The sequence below is a fragment of the Crinia signifera genome, unplaced genomic scaffold (assembly GCF_055691185.1).
Source record: "Crinia signifera unplaced genomic scaffold, ASM5569118v1 HAP2_SCAFFOLD_99, whole genome shotgun sequence".
NCBI classification, from domain to species: Eukaryota; Metazoa; Chordata; class Amphibia; order Anura; family Myobatrachidae; genus Crinia; species Crinia signifera.
Window position 1 is genome coordinate 295070 of NW_028142853.1, and position 12992 is coordinate 308061.

The 12992-nt window shown below is 39.8% G+C and overlaps 20 non-coding genes and 8 pseudogenes across 20 annotated transcripts; all 28 read left to right on the forward strand.

The window, feature by feature from the left end:
• The first annotated feature begins 158 nt into the window (after positions 1-158).
• Positions 159-277, forward strand: LOC146056997 (5S ribosomal RNA). Its single transcript, XR_014469580.1, has one exon. It is a non-coding gene; the product is annotated as a 5S ribosomal RNA (ribosomal RNA).
• Positions 278-622: 345 nt separating this feature from the next.
• Positions 623-741, forward strand: LOC146056946 (5S ribosomal RNA). The gene has a single exon (XR_014469534.1). It is a non-coding gene; the product is annotated as a 5S ribosomal RNA (ribosomal RNA).
• A 345-nt stretch (positions 742-1086) lies between these two features.
• LOC146056898 (5S ribosomal RNA) lies at positions 1087-1205 on the forward strand. Its single transcript, XR_014469490.1, has one exon. It is a non-coding gene; the product is annotated as a 5S ribosomal RNA (ribosomal RNA).
• A 345-nt stretch (positions 1206-1550) lies between these two features.
• Positions 1551-1669, forward strand: LOC146057023 (5S ribosomal RNA). Its single transcript, XR_014469604.1, has one exon. It is a non-coding gene; the product is annotated as a 5S ribosomal RNA (ribosomal RNA).
• Positions 1670-2014: 345 nt separating this feature from the next.
• On the forward strand, positions 2015-2133 carry LOC146057062 (5S ribosomal RNA). The gene has a single exon (XR_014469639.1). It is a non-coding gene; the product is annotated as a 5S ribosomal RNA (ribosomal RNA).
• A 346-nt stretch (positions 2134-2479) lies between these two features.
• Positions 2480-2598, forward strand: LOC146056958 (5S ribosomal RNA). Its single transcript, XR_014469545.1, has one exon. It is a non-coding gene; the product is annotated as a 5S ribosomal RNA (ribosomal RNA).
• Positions 2599-2943: 345 nt separating this feature from the next.
• On the forward strand, positions 2944-3052 carry LOC146057181 (5S ribosomal RNA; annotated as a pseudogene).
• A 345-nt stretch (positions 3053-3397) lies between these two features.
• LOC146056899 (5S ribosomal RNA) lies at positions 3398-3516 on the forward strand. The gene has a single exon (XR_014469491.1). It is a non-coding gene; the product is annotated as a 5S ribosomal RNA (ribosomal RNA).
• A 345-nt stretch (positions 3517-3861) lies between these two features.
• LOC146056920 (5S ribosomal RNA) lies at positions 3862-3980 on the forward strand. Its single transcript, XR_014469510.1, has one exon. It is a non-coding gene; the product is annotated as a 5S ribosomal RNA (ribosomal RNA).
• Positions 3981-4325: 345 nt separating this feature from the next.
• On the forward strand, positions 4326-4444 carry LOC146057069 (5S ribosomal RNA). The gene has a single exon (XR_014469646.1). It is a non-coding gene; the product is annotated as a 5S ribosomal RNA (ribosomal RNA).
• Positions 4445-4789: 345 nt separating this feature from the next.
• Positions 4790-4908, forward strand: LOC146057053 (5S ribosomal RNA). Its single transcript, XR_014469631.1, has one exon. It is a non-coding gene; the product is annotated as a 5S ribosomal RNA (ribosomal RNA).
• A 346-nt stretch (positions 4909-5254) lies between these two features.
• LOC146056999 (5S ribosomal RNA) lies at positions 5255-5373 on the forward strand. The gene has a single exon (XR_014469582.1). It is a non-coding gene; the product is annotated as a 5S ribosomal RNA (ribosomal RNA).
• A 345-nt stretch (positions 5374-5718) lies between these two features.
• LOC146057185 (5S ribosomal RNA) lies at positions 5719-5827 on the forward strand (annotated as a pseudogene).
• Positions 5828-6171: 344 nt separating this feature from the next.
• LOC146057039 (5S ribosomal RNA) lies at positions 6172-6290 on the forward strand. The gene has a single exon (XR_014469618.1). It is a non-coding gene; the product is annotated as a 5S ribosomal RNA (ribosomal RNA).
• Positions 6291-6635: 345 nt separating this feature from the next.
• Positions 6636-6754, forward strand: LOC146057106 (5S ribosomal RNA). Its single transcript, XR_014469679.1, has one exon. It is a non-coding gene; the product is annotated as a 5S ribosomal RNA (ribosomal RNA).
• Positions 6755-7099: 345 nt separating this feature from the next.
• On the forward strand, positions 7100-7218 carry LOC146057155 (5S ribosomal RNA; annotated as a pseudogene).
• Positions 7219-7564: 346 nt separating this feature from the next.
• LOC146057057 (5S ribosomal RNA) lies at positions 7565-7683 on the forward strand. Its single transcript, XR_014469635.1, has one exon. It is a non-coding gene; the product is annotated as a 5S ribosomal RNA (ribosomal RNA).
• A 345-nt stretch (positions 7684-8028) lies between these two features.
• LOC146057038 (5S ribosomal RNA) lies at positions 8029-8147 on the forward strand. The gene has a single exon (XR_014469617.1). It is a non-coding gene; the product is annotated as a 5S ribosomal RNA (ribosomal RNA).
• A 345-nt stretch (positions 8148-8492) lies between these two features.
• On the forward strand, positions 8493-8599 carry LOC146057186 (5S ribosomal RNA; annotated as a pseudogene).
• Positions 8600-8944: 345 nt separating this feature from the next.
• On the forward strand, positions 8945-9063 carry LOC146056915 (5S ribosomal RNA). The gene has a single exon (XR_014469506.1). It is a non-coding gene; the product is annotated as a 5S ribosomal RNA (ribosomal RNA).
• Positions 9064-9409: 346 nt separating this feature from the next.
• LOC146057156 (5S ribosomal RNA) lies at positions 9410-9528 on the forward strand (annotated as a pseudogene).
• A 345-nt stretch (positions 9529-9873) lies between these two features.
• Positions 9874-9992, forward strand: LOC146056974 (5S ribosomal RNA). Its single transcript, XR_014469559.1, has one exon. It is a non-coding gene; the product is annotated as a 5S ribosomal RNA (ribosomal RNA).
• Positions 9993-10338: 346 nt separating this feature from the next.
• On the forward strand, positions 10339-10457 carry LOC146057165 (5S ribosomal RNA; annotated as a pseudogene).
• Positions 10458-10803: 346 nt separating this feature from the next.
• LOC146057130 (5S ribosomal RNA) lies at positions 10804-10922 on the forward strand (annotated as a pseudogene).
• Positions 10923-11267: 345 nt separating this feature from the next.
• LOC146056917 (5S ribosomal RNA) lies at positions 11268-11386 on the forward strand. The gene has a single exon (XR_014469507.1). It is a non-coding gene; the product is annotated as a 5S ribosomal RNA (ribosomal RNA).
• Positions 11387-11733: 347 nt separating this feature from the next.
• Positions 11734-11852, forward strand: LOC146057107 (5S ribosomal RNA). Its single transcript, XR_014469680.1, has one exon. It is a non-coding gene; the product is annotated as a 5S ribosomal RNA (ribosomal RNA).
• A 345-nt stretch (positions 11853-12197) lies between these two features.
• LOC146056975 (5S ribosomal RNA) lies at positions 12198-12316 on the forward strand. The gene has a single exon (XR_014469560.1). It is a non-coding gene; the product is annotated as a 5S ribosomal RNA (ribosomal RNA).
• Positions 12317-12662: 346 nt separating this feature from the next.
• Positions 12663-12781, forward strand: LOC146057166 (5S ribosomal RNA; annotated as a pseudogene).
• Positions 12782-12992: the final 211 nt, after the last annotated feature.

Below are 12992 nucleotides of genomic sequence, written 5' to 3' on the forward strand. Positions count from 1 at the left end.
TAGTTTAATTTAAGACCCCCTGCTAATATCATGTCCTGTAGGTCTTTTTACATTACCAACACATGATTTTTTTCCGTAAGCCAATACAGTTAGGGAACTTTTGTATTAGCTTACCTGGTGATAGAAGTAGAAGAGGGCAAAAAAAGTGCCTGTATCTCACCTACAGCCATACCACATTGGATAGGCCCAATCTCGTCTGATCTTGGAAGCTAAGCAGTGTTGGGCCTGGTTAGTACTTTGGTGGGAGACCACATGGGAACACCAGGTGCTGTAGGGTTTTTCACATTACAGGCAAATTGTTTTTATTCTCTAGCTATTTAAATTGGAAACTTTTTCTTTTTATTGCCAGTACAGACATTTGGAAGAGGTCAAACAGACACAATAGCCATCACATAAAGACTTACCACACTGTTTAGGCCCAATTCCAACTGCTTTTGGCAGCTAAACAGTGTTGAGCCTCTTTAGTAGTTTAATTTAAGACCCCCTGCTAATATCATGTCCTGTAGGTCTTTTTACATTACCAACACATGATTTTTTTCAGTAAGCCAATACAGTTAGGAAACTTTTTTATTAGCTTACCTGGTGATAGAAGTAGAAGAGGGCTAAAAAGTGCCTGTATTTCACCTACAGCCATACCACATTGGATAGGCCCAATCTCATCTGTTCTTGGAAGCTAAGCAGTGTTGGGCCTGGTTAGTACTTGGGTGGGAGACCACATGGGAACACCAGGTGCTGTAGGTTTTTTCACATTACAGGCAAATTGTTTTTATTCTCTAGCTATTTAAATTGGAAACTTTTTCTTTTTATTGCCAGTACAGGCATTTGGAAGAGGTCAAACAGACACAATAGCCATCACCTAAAGACTTACCACACTGTTTAGGCCCAATTCCATCTGCTTTTGGCAGCTAAACAGTGTTGATCCTCTTTAGTAGTTTAATTTAAGACCCCCTGCTAATATCATGTCCTGTAGGTCGTTTTACATTACCAAAACATGATTTTTTTCAGTAAGCCAATACAGTTAGGAAACTTTTTTATTAGCTTACCTGGTGATAGAAGTAGAAGAGGGCAAAAAAGTGCATGTATCTCACCTACAGCCATACCACATTGGATAGGCCCAATCTCGTCTGATCTTGGAAGCTAAGCAGTGTTGGGCCTGGTTAGTACTTGGGTGGGAGACCACATGGGAACACCAGGTGCTGTAGGTTTTTTCACATTACAGGCAAATTGTTTTTATTCTCTAGCTATTTAAATTGGAAACTTTTTCTTTTTATTGCCAGTACAGACATTTGGAAGAGGTCAAACAGACACAATAGCCATCACCTAAAGACTTACCACACTGTTTAGGCCCAATTCCAACTGCTTTTGGCAGCTAAACAGTGTTGAGCCTCTTTAGTAGTTTAATTTAAGACCCCCTGCTAATATCATGTCCTGTAGGTCTTTTTACATTACCAACACATGATTTTTTTCAGTAAGCCAATACAGTTAGGAAACTTTTTTATTAGCTTACCTGGTGATAGAAGTAGAAGAGGGCAAAAAAGTGCTTGTATCTCACCTACAGCCATACCACATTGGATAGGCCCAATCTTGTCTGATCTTGGAAGCTAAGCAGTGTTGGGCCTGGTTAGTACTTGGGTGGGAGACCACATGGGAACACCAGGTGCTGTAGGTTTTTTGACATTACAGGCAAATTGTTTTTATTCTCTAGCTATTTAAATTGGAAACTTTTTCTTTTTATTGCCAGTACAGACATTTGGAAGAGGTCAAACAGACACAATAGCCATCTCCTAAAGACTTACCACACTGTTTAGGCCCAATTCCAACTACTTGTGGCAGCTAAACAGTGTTGAGCCTCTTTAGTAGTTTAATTTAAGACCCCCTGCTAATATCATGTCCTGTAGGTCTTTTTACATTACCAACACATGATTTTTTTCAGTAAGCCAATACAGTTAGGAAACTTTTTTATTAGCTTACCTGGTGATAGAAGTAGAAGAGGGCAAAAAAGTGCCTGTATCTCAACTACAGCCATACCACATTGGATAGGCCCAATCTCGTCTGAACTTGGAAGCTAAGCAGTGTTGGGCCTGGTTAGTACTTTGGTGGGAGACCACATGGGAACACCAGGTGCTGTCGGTTTTTTCACATTACAGGCAATTTTTTTTTTATTCTCTAGCTATTTAAATTGGAAACTTTTTATTTTTATTGCCAGTACAGACATTTGGAAGAGGTCAAACAGACACAATAGCCATCACCAAAAGACTTACCACACTGTTTAGGCCCAATTCCAACTGCTTTTGGCAGCTAAACAGTGTTGGGCCTCTTTAGTAGTTTAATTTAAGACTCCCTGCTAATATCATGTCCTGTAGGTCTTTTTACATTACCAACACATGATTTTTTTCAGTAAGCCAATACAGTTAGGAAACTTTTTTATTAGCTTACCTGGTGATAGAAGTAGAAGAGGGCAAAAAAGTGCCTGTATCTCACCTACAGCCATACCACATTGGATAGGCCCAACCTCGTCTGATCTTGGAAGTTAAGCAGTGTTGGGCCTGGTTAGTACTTGGGTGGGAGACCACATGGGAACACCAGGTGCTGTAGGTTTTTTCACATTACTGGCAAATTGTTTTTATTCTCTAGCTATTTAGATTGGAAACTTTTTCTTTTTATTGCCAGCACAGACATTTGGAAGAGTTCAAACAGACACAATAGCCATCACCTAAAGACTTACCACACTGTTTAGGCCCAATTCCAACTGCTTTTGGCAGCTAAACAGTGTTGAGCCTCTTTAGTAGTTTAATTTAAGACCCCCTGCTAATATCATGTCCTGTAGGTCTTTTTACATTACCAACACATGATTTTTTTCAGTAAGCCAATACAGTTAGGAAACTTTTGTATTAGCTTACCTGGTGATAGAAGTAGAAGAGGGCAAAAAAGTACCTGTATCTCACCTACAGCCATACCACATTGGATAGGCCTGATCTTGGAAGCAAAGCAGTGTTGGGCCTGGATAGTACTTGGGTGGGAGACCACATGGGAACACCAGGTGCTGTAGGTTTTTTCACATTACTGGCAAATTGTTTTTATTCTCTAGATATTTAAATTGGAAACTTTTTCTTTTTATTGCCAGCACTGACATTTGGAAGAGGTAAAACAGACACAATATCCATCACCTAAAGACTTACCACACTGTTTAGGCCCAATTCCAACTGCTTTTGGCAGCTAAACAGTGTTGGGCCTCTTTAGTAGTTTCATTTAAGTCTCCCTGCTAATATCATGTCCTGTAGGTCTTTTTACATTACCAACACATGATTTTTTTCAGTAAGCCAATACAGTTAGAAAACTTTTTTATTAGCTTACCTGGTGATAGAAGTAGAAGAGGGCAAAAAAGTGCCTGTATCTCACCTACAGCCATACCACATTGGATAGGCCCAATCTCGTCTGATCTTGGAAGCTAAGCAGTGTTGGGCCTGGTTAGTACTTGGGTGGGAGACCACATGGGAACACCAGGTGCTGTAGGTTTTTTCACATTACTGGCAAATTGTTTTTATTCTCTAGCTATTTAAATAGGAAACTTTATCTTTTTATTGCCAGCACAGACATTTGGAAGAGGTCAAACAGACACAATAGCCATCACCTAAAGACTTACCAAACTGTTTAGGCCCAATTCCAACTGCTTTTGGCAGCTAAACAGTGTTGAGCCTCTTTAGTAGTTTAATTTAAGACCCCCTGCTAATATAATGTCCTGTAGGTCTTTTTACATTACCAACACATGATTTTTTTCAGTAAGCCAATACAGTTAGGAAACTTTTTTATTAGCTTACCTGGTGATAGAAGTAGAAGAGGGCAAAAAAGTGCCTGTATCTCAACTACAGCCATACCACATTGGATAGGCCCAATCTCGTCTGAACTTGGAAGCTAAGCAGTGTTGGGCCTGGTTAGTACTTGGGTGGGAGACCACATGGGAACACCAGGTGCTGTAGGTTTTTTCACATTACTGGCAAATTAATTTTATTCTCTAGCTATTTAAATTGGAAACTTTTTCTTTTTATTGCCAGCACAGACATTTGGAAGAGGTCAAACAGACACAATAGCCATCACCTAAAGACTTACCACACTGTTTAGGCCCAATTCCAACTGCTTTTGGCAGCTAAACAGTGTTGGGCCTCTTTAGTAGTTTAATTTAAGACTCCCTGCTAATATCATGTCCTGTAGGTCTTTTTACATTACCAACACATGATTTTTTTCAGTAAGCCAATACAGTTAGGAAACTTTTTTATTAGCTTACCTGGTGATAAAAGTAGAAGAGGGCAAAAAAGTGCCTGTATCTCACCTACAGCCATACCACATTGGATAGGCCCAATCTCGTCTGATCTTGGAAGCTAAGCAGTGTTGGGCCTGGTTAGTACTTGGGTGGGAGACCACATGGGAACACCAGGTGCTCTAGGTTTTTTCACATTACAGGCAAATTGTTTTTATTCTCTAGCTATTTAAATTGGAAACTTTTTCTTTTTATTGCCAGTACAGACATTTGGAATAGGTCAAACAGACACAATAGCCATCACCTAAAGACTTACCACACTGTTTAGGCCCAATTCCAACTGCTTTTAGCAGCTAAACAGTGTTGAGCTGGTTTAGTAGTTTAATTTAAGACCCCCTGCTAATATCATGTCCTGTAGGTCTTTTTACATTACCAACACATGATTTTTTTCAGTAAGCCAATACAGTTAGGAAACTTTTTTATTAGCTTACCTGGTGATAGAAGTAGAAGAGGGCAAAAAAGTGCCTGTATCTCACCTACAGCCATACCACTTTGGATAGGCCCAATCTCGTCTGATTTTGGAAGCTAAGCAGTGTTGGGCCTGGTTAGTACTTGGGTGGGAGACCACATGGGAACACCAGGTGCTGTAGGTTTTTTCACATTACAGGCAAATTGTTTTTATTCTCTAGCTATTTAAATTGGAAACTTTTTCTTTTTATTGCCAGTACAGACATTTGGAAGAGGTCAAACAGACACAATAGCCATCACCTAAAGACTTACCATACTGTTTAGGCCCAATTCCAAATGCTTTTGGCAGCTAAACAGTGTTGAGCCGCTTTAGTAGTTTAATTTAAGACCCCCTGCTAATATCATGTCCTGTAGGTCTTTTTACATTACCAACACATGATTTTTTTTAAGTAAGCCAATACAGTTAGGAAACTTTTTTATTAGCTTACCTGGTGATAGAAGTAGAAGAGGGCAAAAAAGTGCTTGTATCTCACCTACAGCCATACCACATTGGATAGGCCCAACCTCGTCTGATCTTGGAAGCTAAGCAGTGTTGGGCCTGGTTAGTACTTGGGTGGGAGACCACATGGGAACACCAGGTGCTGTAGGTTTTTTCACATTACTGGCAAATTGTTTTTATTCTCTAGCTATTTAGATTGGAAACTTTTTCTTTTTATTGCCAGCACAGACATTTGGAAGAGTTCAAACAGACACAATAGCCATCACCTAAAGACTTACCATACTGTTTAGGCCCAATTCCAACTGCTTTTGGCAGCTAAACAGTGTTGAGCCTCTTTAGTAGTTTAATTTAAGACCCCCTGCTAATATCATGTCCTGTAGGTCTTTTTACATTACCAACACATGATTTTTTTCAGTAAGCCAATACAGTTAGGAAACTTTTGTATTAGCTTACCTGGTGATAGAAGTAGAAGAGGGCTAAAAAGTACCTGTATCTCACCTACAGCCATACCACATTGGATAGGCCTGATCTTGGAAGCAAAGCAGTGTTGGGCCTAGATAGTACTTGGGTGGGAGACCACATGGGAACACCAGGTGCTGTAGGTTTTTTCACATTACTGGCAAATTGTTTTTATTCTCTAGATATTTAAATTGGAAACTTTTTCTTTTTATTGCCAGCACTGACATTTGGAAGAGGTAAAACAGACACAATATCCATCACCTAAAGACTTACCACACTGTTTAGGCCCAATTCCAACTGCTTTTGGCAGGTAAACAGTGTTGAGGCTATTTAGTAGTTTAATTTAAGACCCCCTGATAATATCATGTCCTGTAGGTCTTTTTACATTACCAACACATGATTTTTTTCAGTAAGCCAATACAGTTAGGTAACTTTTTTATAACTTACCTGGTGATAGAAGTAGAAGAGGGCAAAAAAGTGCCTGTATCTCACCTACAGCCATACCACATTGGATAGGCCCAATCTCGTCTAATCTTGGAAGCTAAGCAGTGTTGGGCCTGGTTAGTACTTGGGTGGGAGACCACATGGGAACACCAGGTGCTGTAGGTTTTTTCACATTACTGGCAAATTGTTTTTATTCTCTAGCTATTTAAATTGGAAACTTTTTCTTTTTATTGCCAGCACAGACATTTGGAAGAGGTCAAACAGACACAATAGCCATCACCTAAAGACTTACCACACTGTTTAGGCCCAATTCCAACTGCTTTTGGCAGCTAAACAGTGTTGAGCCTCTTTAGTAGTTTAATTTAAGACCCCCTGCTAATATCATGTCCTGTAGGTCTTTTTACATTACCAACACATGATTTTTTTCAGTAAGCCAATACAGTTAGGAAACTTTTGTATTAGCTTACGTGGTGATAGAAGTAGAAGAGGGCAAAAAAGTGCCTGTATCTCACCTACAGCCATACCACATTGGATAGGCCCAACCTTGTCTGATCTTGGAAGCTAAGCAGTGTTGGGCCTGGTTAGTACTTGGGTGGGAGACCACATGGGAACACCAGGTGCTGTAGGTTTTTTCACATTACTGGCAAATTGTTTTTATTCTCTTGCTATTTAGATTGGAAACTTTTTCTTTTTATTGCCAGCACAGACATTTGGAAGAGTTCAAACAGACACAATAGCCATCACCTAAAGACTTACCACACTGTTTAGGCCCAATTCCAACTGCTTTTGGCAGCTAAACAGTGTTGAGCCTCTTTAGTAGTTTAATTTAAGACCCCCTGCTAATATCATGTCCTGTAGGTCTTTTTACGTTACCAACACATGATTTTTTTCAGTAAGCCAATACAGTTAGGAAACTTTTTTATTAGCTTACCTGGTGATAGAAGTAGAAGAGGGCAAATAAGTGCCTGTATCTCACCTACAGCCATACCACATTGGATAGGCCCAATTTTGTCTGATCTTGGAAGCTAAGCAGTGTTGGGCCTGGATAGTACTTAGGTGGGAGAACACATGGGAACACCAGGTGCTGTAGGTTTTTTCACATTACTGGCAAATTGTTTTTATTCTCTAGCTATTTAAATTGGAAACTTTTTCTTTTAATTGCCAGCACAGACATTTGGAAGAGGTCAAACAGACACAACAGCCATCACCTAAAGACTTACCACACTGTTTAGGCACAATTCCAACTGCTTTTGGCAGCTAAACAGTGTTGAGCCTCTTTAGTAGTTTAATTTAAGACCCCCTGCTAATATCATGTCCTGTAGGTCTTTTTACATTACCAACACATGATTTTTTTTCAGTAAGCCAATACAGTTAGGAAACTTTTGTATTACCTTACCTGGTGATAGAAGTAGAAGAGGGCAAAAAAGTGCCTGTATCTCACCTACAGCCATACCACATTGGATAGGCCCAATCTTGTCTGATCTTGGAAGCTAAACAGTGTTGGGCCTGGTTAGTACTTGGGTGGGAGACCACATGGGAACACCAGGTGCTGTAGGTTTTTTCACATTACTGGCAAATTGTTTTTATTCTCTAACTATTTAAATTGGAAACTTTTTCTTTTTATTGCCAACACTGACATTTGGAAGAGGTAAAACAGACACAATATCCATCACCTAAAGACTTACCACATTGTTTAGGCCCAATTCCAACTGCTTTTGGCAGCTAAACAGTGTTGAGGCTCTTTAGCAGTTTAATTTAAGACCCCCTGCTAATATCATGTCCTGTAGGTCTTTTTACATTACCAACACATGATTTTTTTCAGTAAGCCAATACAGTTAGGTAACTTTTTTATTAGCTTACCTGGTGATAGAAGTAGAAGAGGGCAAAAAAGTGCCTGGATCTCACCTACAGCCATACCTCATTGGATAGGCCCAATCTCGTCTGATCTTGGAAGCTAAGCAGTGTTGGGCCTGGTTAGTACTTGGGTAGGAGACCACATGGGAACACCAGGTGCTGTAGGTTTTTTCACATTACTGGCAAATTGTTTTTATTCTCTAGCTATTTAAATTGGAAACTTTTTCTTTTTATTGCCAGCACTGACATTTGGAAGAGGTAAAACAGACACAATATCCATCACCTAAAGACTTACCACACTGTTTAGGCCCAATTCCAACTGCTTTTGGCAGCTAAACAGTGTTGAGCCTCTTTAGTAGTTTAATTTAAGACCCCCTGCTAATATCATGTCCTGTAGGTATTTTTACATTACCAACACATGATTTTTTTCAGTAAGCCAATACAGTTAGGAAACTTTTTTATTAGCTTACCTGGTGATAGAAGTAGAAGAGGGCAAAAAAGTGCCTGTATCTCACCTACAGCCATACCACATTGGATAGGCCCAATCTCATCTGATCTTATAAGCTAAGCAGTGTTGGGCCTGGCTAGTACTTGGATGGGAAATCCAGGTGCTGTAGGTTTTTTCACATTACTGGCAAATTGTTTTTATTCTCTAGCTATTTAAATTGGAAACTTTTTCTTTTTATTGCCAGCACTAACATTTGGAAGAGGTAAAACAAACACAATAGTCATCACCTAAAGACTTACCACACTGTTTAGGCCCAATTCCAACTGCTTTTGGCAGCTAAACAGTGTTGAGGCTCTTTAGTAGTTTAATTTAAGACCCCCTGCTAATATCATGTCCTGTAGGTCTTTTTACATTACCAACACATGATTTTTTTCAGTAAGCCAATACAGTTAGGAAACTTTTGTATTAGCTTACCTGGTGATAGAAGTAGAAGAGGGCAAAAAAGTGCCCGTATCTCCCCTACAGCCATACCACATTGGATAGGCCCAATCTCGTCTGATCTTGGAAGCTAAGCAATGTTGGGCCTGGTTAGTACTTGGGTGGGAGACCACATGGGAACACCAGGTGCTGTAGGTTTTTTCACATTACTGGCAAATTGTTTTTATTCTCTAGCTATTTAAATTGGAAACTTTTTCTTTTTATTGCCAGCACAGACATTTGGAAGAGGTCAAACAGACACAATAGCCATCACCTAAAGACTTACCACACTGTTTAGGCCCAATTCCAACTGCTTTTGGCAGCTAAACAGTGTTGAGCCTCTTTAGTAGTTTAATTTAAGACCCCCTGCTAATATCATGTCCTGTAGGTCTTTTTACATTACCAACACATGATTTTTTTCAGTAAGCCAATAAAGTTAGGAAACTTTTTTTATTAGCTTACCTGGTGATAGAAGTAGAAGAGGGCAAAAAAGTGCCTGTATCTCACCTACAGCCATACCACATTGGATAGGCCAAATATCATCTGATCTTATAAGCTAAGCAGTGTTGGGCCTGGTTAGTACTTGGGTGGGAGACCACATGGGAACACCAGGTGCTGTAGGTTTTTTCACATTACTGTCAAATTGTTTTTATTCTCTAGCTATTTAAATTGGAAACTTTTTCTTTTTATTGCCAGCACTAACATTTGGAAGAGGTAAAACAGACACAATAGCCATCACCTAAAGACTTACCAAACTGTTTAGGCCCAATTCCAACTGCTTTTGGCAGCTAAACAGTGTTGAGGCTCTTTAGTAGTTTAATTTAAGACCCCCTGCTAATATCATGTCCTGTAGGTCTTTTTACATTACCAACACATGTTTTTTTTCAGTAAGCCAATACAGTTAGGAAACTTTTTTATTAGCTTACCTGGTGATAGAAGTAGAAGAGGGCAAAAAAGTGCCTGTATTTCCCCTACAGCCATACCACATTGGATAGGCCCAATCTCGTCTGATCTTGGAAGCTAAGCAGTGTTGGGCCTGGTTAGTACTTGGGTGGGAGACCACATGGGAACACCAGGTGCTGTAGGTTTTTTCACATTACTGGAAAATTGTTTTTATTCTCTAGCTATTTAAATTGGAAACTTTTTTCTTTTTATTGCCAGCACAGACATTTGGAAGAGGTCAAACAGACACAATAGCCATCACCTAAAGACTTACCACACTGTTTAGGCCCAATTCCAACTGCTTTTGGCAGCTATAGAGTGTTGAGCCTCTTTAGTAGTTTAATTTAAGACCCCCTGCTAATATCATGTCCTGTAGGTCTTTTTACATTACCAACACATGATTTTTTTCAGTAAGCCAATACAGTTAGGAAACTTTTTTATTAGCCTACCTGGTGATAGAAGTAGAAGAGGGCAAAAAAGTGCATGTATCTCACCCATATCCATACCACATTGGATAGGCCCAATCTCGTCTCATCTTGGAAGCTAAGCAGTGTTGGGCCTGGTTAGTACTTGGGTGGGAGACCACATGGGAACACCAGGTGCTGTAGGTCTTTTCACATTACTGGCAAATTGTTTTTATTCTCTAGCTATTTAAATTGGAAACTTTTTCTTTTTATTGCCAGCACAGACATTTGGAAGAGGTCAAACAGACACAATAGCAATCACCTAAAGACTTACCACACTGTTTAGGCCCAATTCCAACTGCTTTTGGCAGCTAAACAGTGTTGAGCCTCTTTAGTAGTTTAATTTAAGACCCCCTGCTAATATCATGTCCTGTAGGTCTTTTTACATTACCAACACATGATTTTTTTCAGTAAGCCAATAAAGTTAGGAAACTTTTTTTATTAGCTTACCTGGTGATAGAAGTAGAAGAGGGCAAAAAAGTGCCTGTATCTCACCTACAGCCATTCCACATTGGATAGGCCAAATCTCATCTGATCTTATAAGCTAAGCAGTGTTGGGCCTGGTTAGTACTTGGGTGGGAGACCACATGGGAACACCAGGTGCTGTAGGTTTTTTCACATTACTGTCAAATTGTTTTTATTCTCTAGCTATTTAAATTGGAAACTTTTTCTTTTTATTGCCAGCACTAACATTTGGAAGAGGTAAAACAGACACAATAGCCATCACCTAAAGACTTACCACACTGTTTAGGCCCAATTCCAACTGCTTTTGGCAGCTAAACAGTGTTGAGGCTCTTTAGTAGTTTAATTTAAGACCCTCTGCTAATATCATGTCCTGTAGGTCTTTTTACATTACCAACACATGATTTTTTTCAGTAAGCCAATACAGTTAGGAAACTTTTGTATTAGCTTACCTGGTGATAGAAGTAGAAGAGGGCAAAAAAGTGCCCGTATCTCCCCTACAGCCATACCACATTGGATAGGCCCAATCTCGTCTGATCTTGGAAGCTAAGCAATGTTGGGCCTGGTTAGTACTTGGGTGGGAGACCACATGGGAACACCAGGTGCTGTAGGTTTTTTCACATTACTGGCAAATTGTTTTTATTCTCTAGCTATTTAAATTGGAAACTTTTTTCTTTTTATTGCCAGCACAGACATTTGGAAGAGGTCAAACAGACACAATAGCAATCACCTAAAGACTTACCACACTGTTTAGGCCCAATTCCAACTGCTTTTGGCAGCTAAACAGTGTTGAGCCTCTTTAGTAGTTTAATTTAAGACCCCCTGCTAATATCATGTCCTGTAGGTCTTTTTACATTACCAACACATGATTTTTTTCAGTAAGCCAATAAAGTTAGGAAACTTTTTTTATTAGCTTACCTGGTGATAGAAGTAGAAGAGGGCAAAAAAGTGCCTGTATCTCACCTACAGCCATACCACATTGGATAGGCCAAATCTCATCTGATCTTATAAGCTAAGCAGTGTTGGGCCTGGTTAGTACTTGGGTGGGAGACCACATGGGAACACCAGGTGCTGTAGGTTTTTTCACATTACTGTCAAATTGTTTTTATTCTCTAGCTATTTAAATTGGAAACTTTTTCTTTTTATTGCCAGCACTAACATTTGGAAGAGGTAAAACAGACACAATAGCCATCACCTAAAGACTTACCACACTGTTTAGGCCCAATTCCAACTGCTTTTGGCAGCTAAACAGTGTTGAGGCTCTTTAGTAGTTTAATTTAAGACCCCCTGCTAATATCATGTCCTGTAGGTCTTTTTACATTACCAACACATGTTTTTTTTCAGTAAGCCAATACAGTTAGGAAACTTTTTTATTAGCTTACCTGGTGATAGAAGTAGAAGAGGGCAAAAAAGTGCCTGTATTTCCCCTACAGCCATACCACATTGGATAGGCCCAATCTCGTCTGATCTTGGAAGCTAAGCAGTGTTGGGCCTGGTTAGTACTTGGGTGGGAGACCACATGGGAACACCAGGTGCTGTAGGTTTTTTCACATTACTGGAAAATTGTTTTTATTCTCTAGCTATTTAAATTGGAAACTTTTTTCTTTTTATTGCCAGCACAGACATTTGGAAGAGGTCAAACAGACACAATAGCCATCACCTAAAGACTTACCACACTGTTTAGGCCCAATTCCAACTGCTTTTGGCAGCTATAGAGTGTTGAGCCTCTTTAGTAGTTTAATTTAAGACCCCCTGCTAATATCATGTCCTGTAGGTCTTTTTACATTACCAACACATGATTTTTTTCAGTAAGCCAATACAGTTAGGAAACTTTTTTATTAGCCTACCTGGTGATAGAAGTAGAAGAGGGCAAAAAAGTGCATGTATCTCACCCATATCCATACCACATTGGATAGGCCCAATCTCGTCTCATCTTGGAAGCTAAGCAGTGTTGGGCCTGGTTAGTACTTGGGTGGGAGACCACATGGGAACACCAGGTGCTGTAGGTTTTTTCACATTACTGGCAAATTGTTTTTATTCTCTAGCTATTTAACCCCTTCCCGACATTTGACCTACATGGTCATGGTCGGGATGTACTTCCCGACACATGGCATAAATGTACGTCATGCATTTAAAGTGTCACCGCCTCTATAGACGCGGTGACAGAGGGGAGATGGCTGCTGTCCCCCCCCATCGGCGATCGCTGCGATTGGCTGTTCA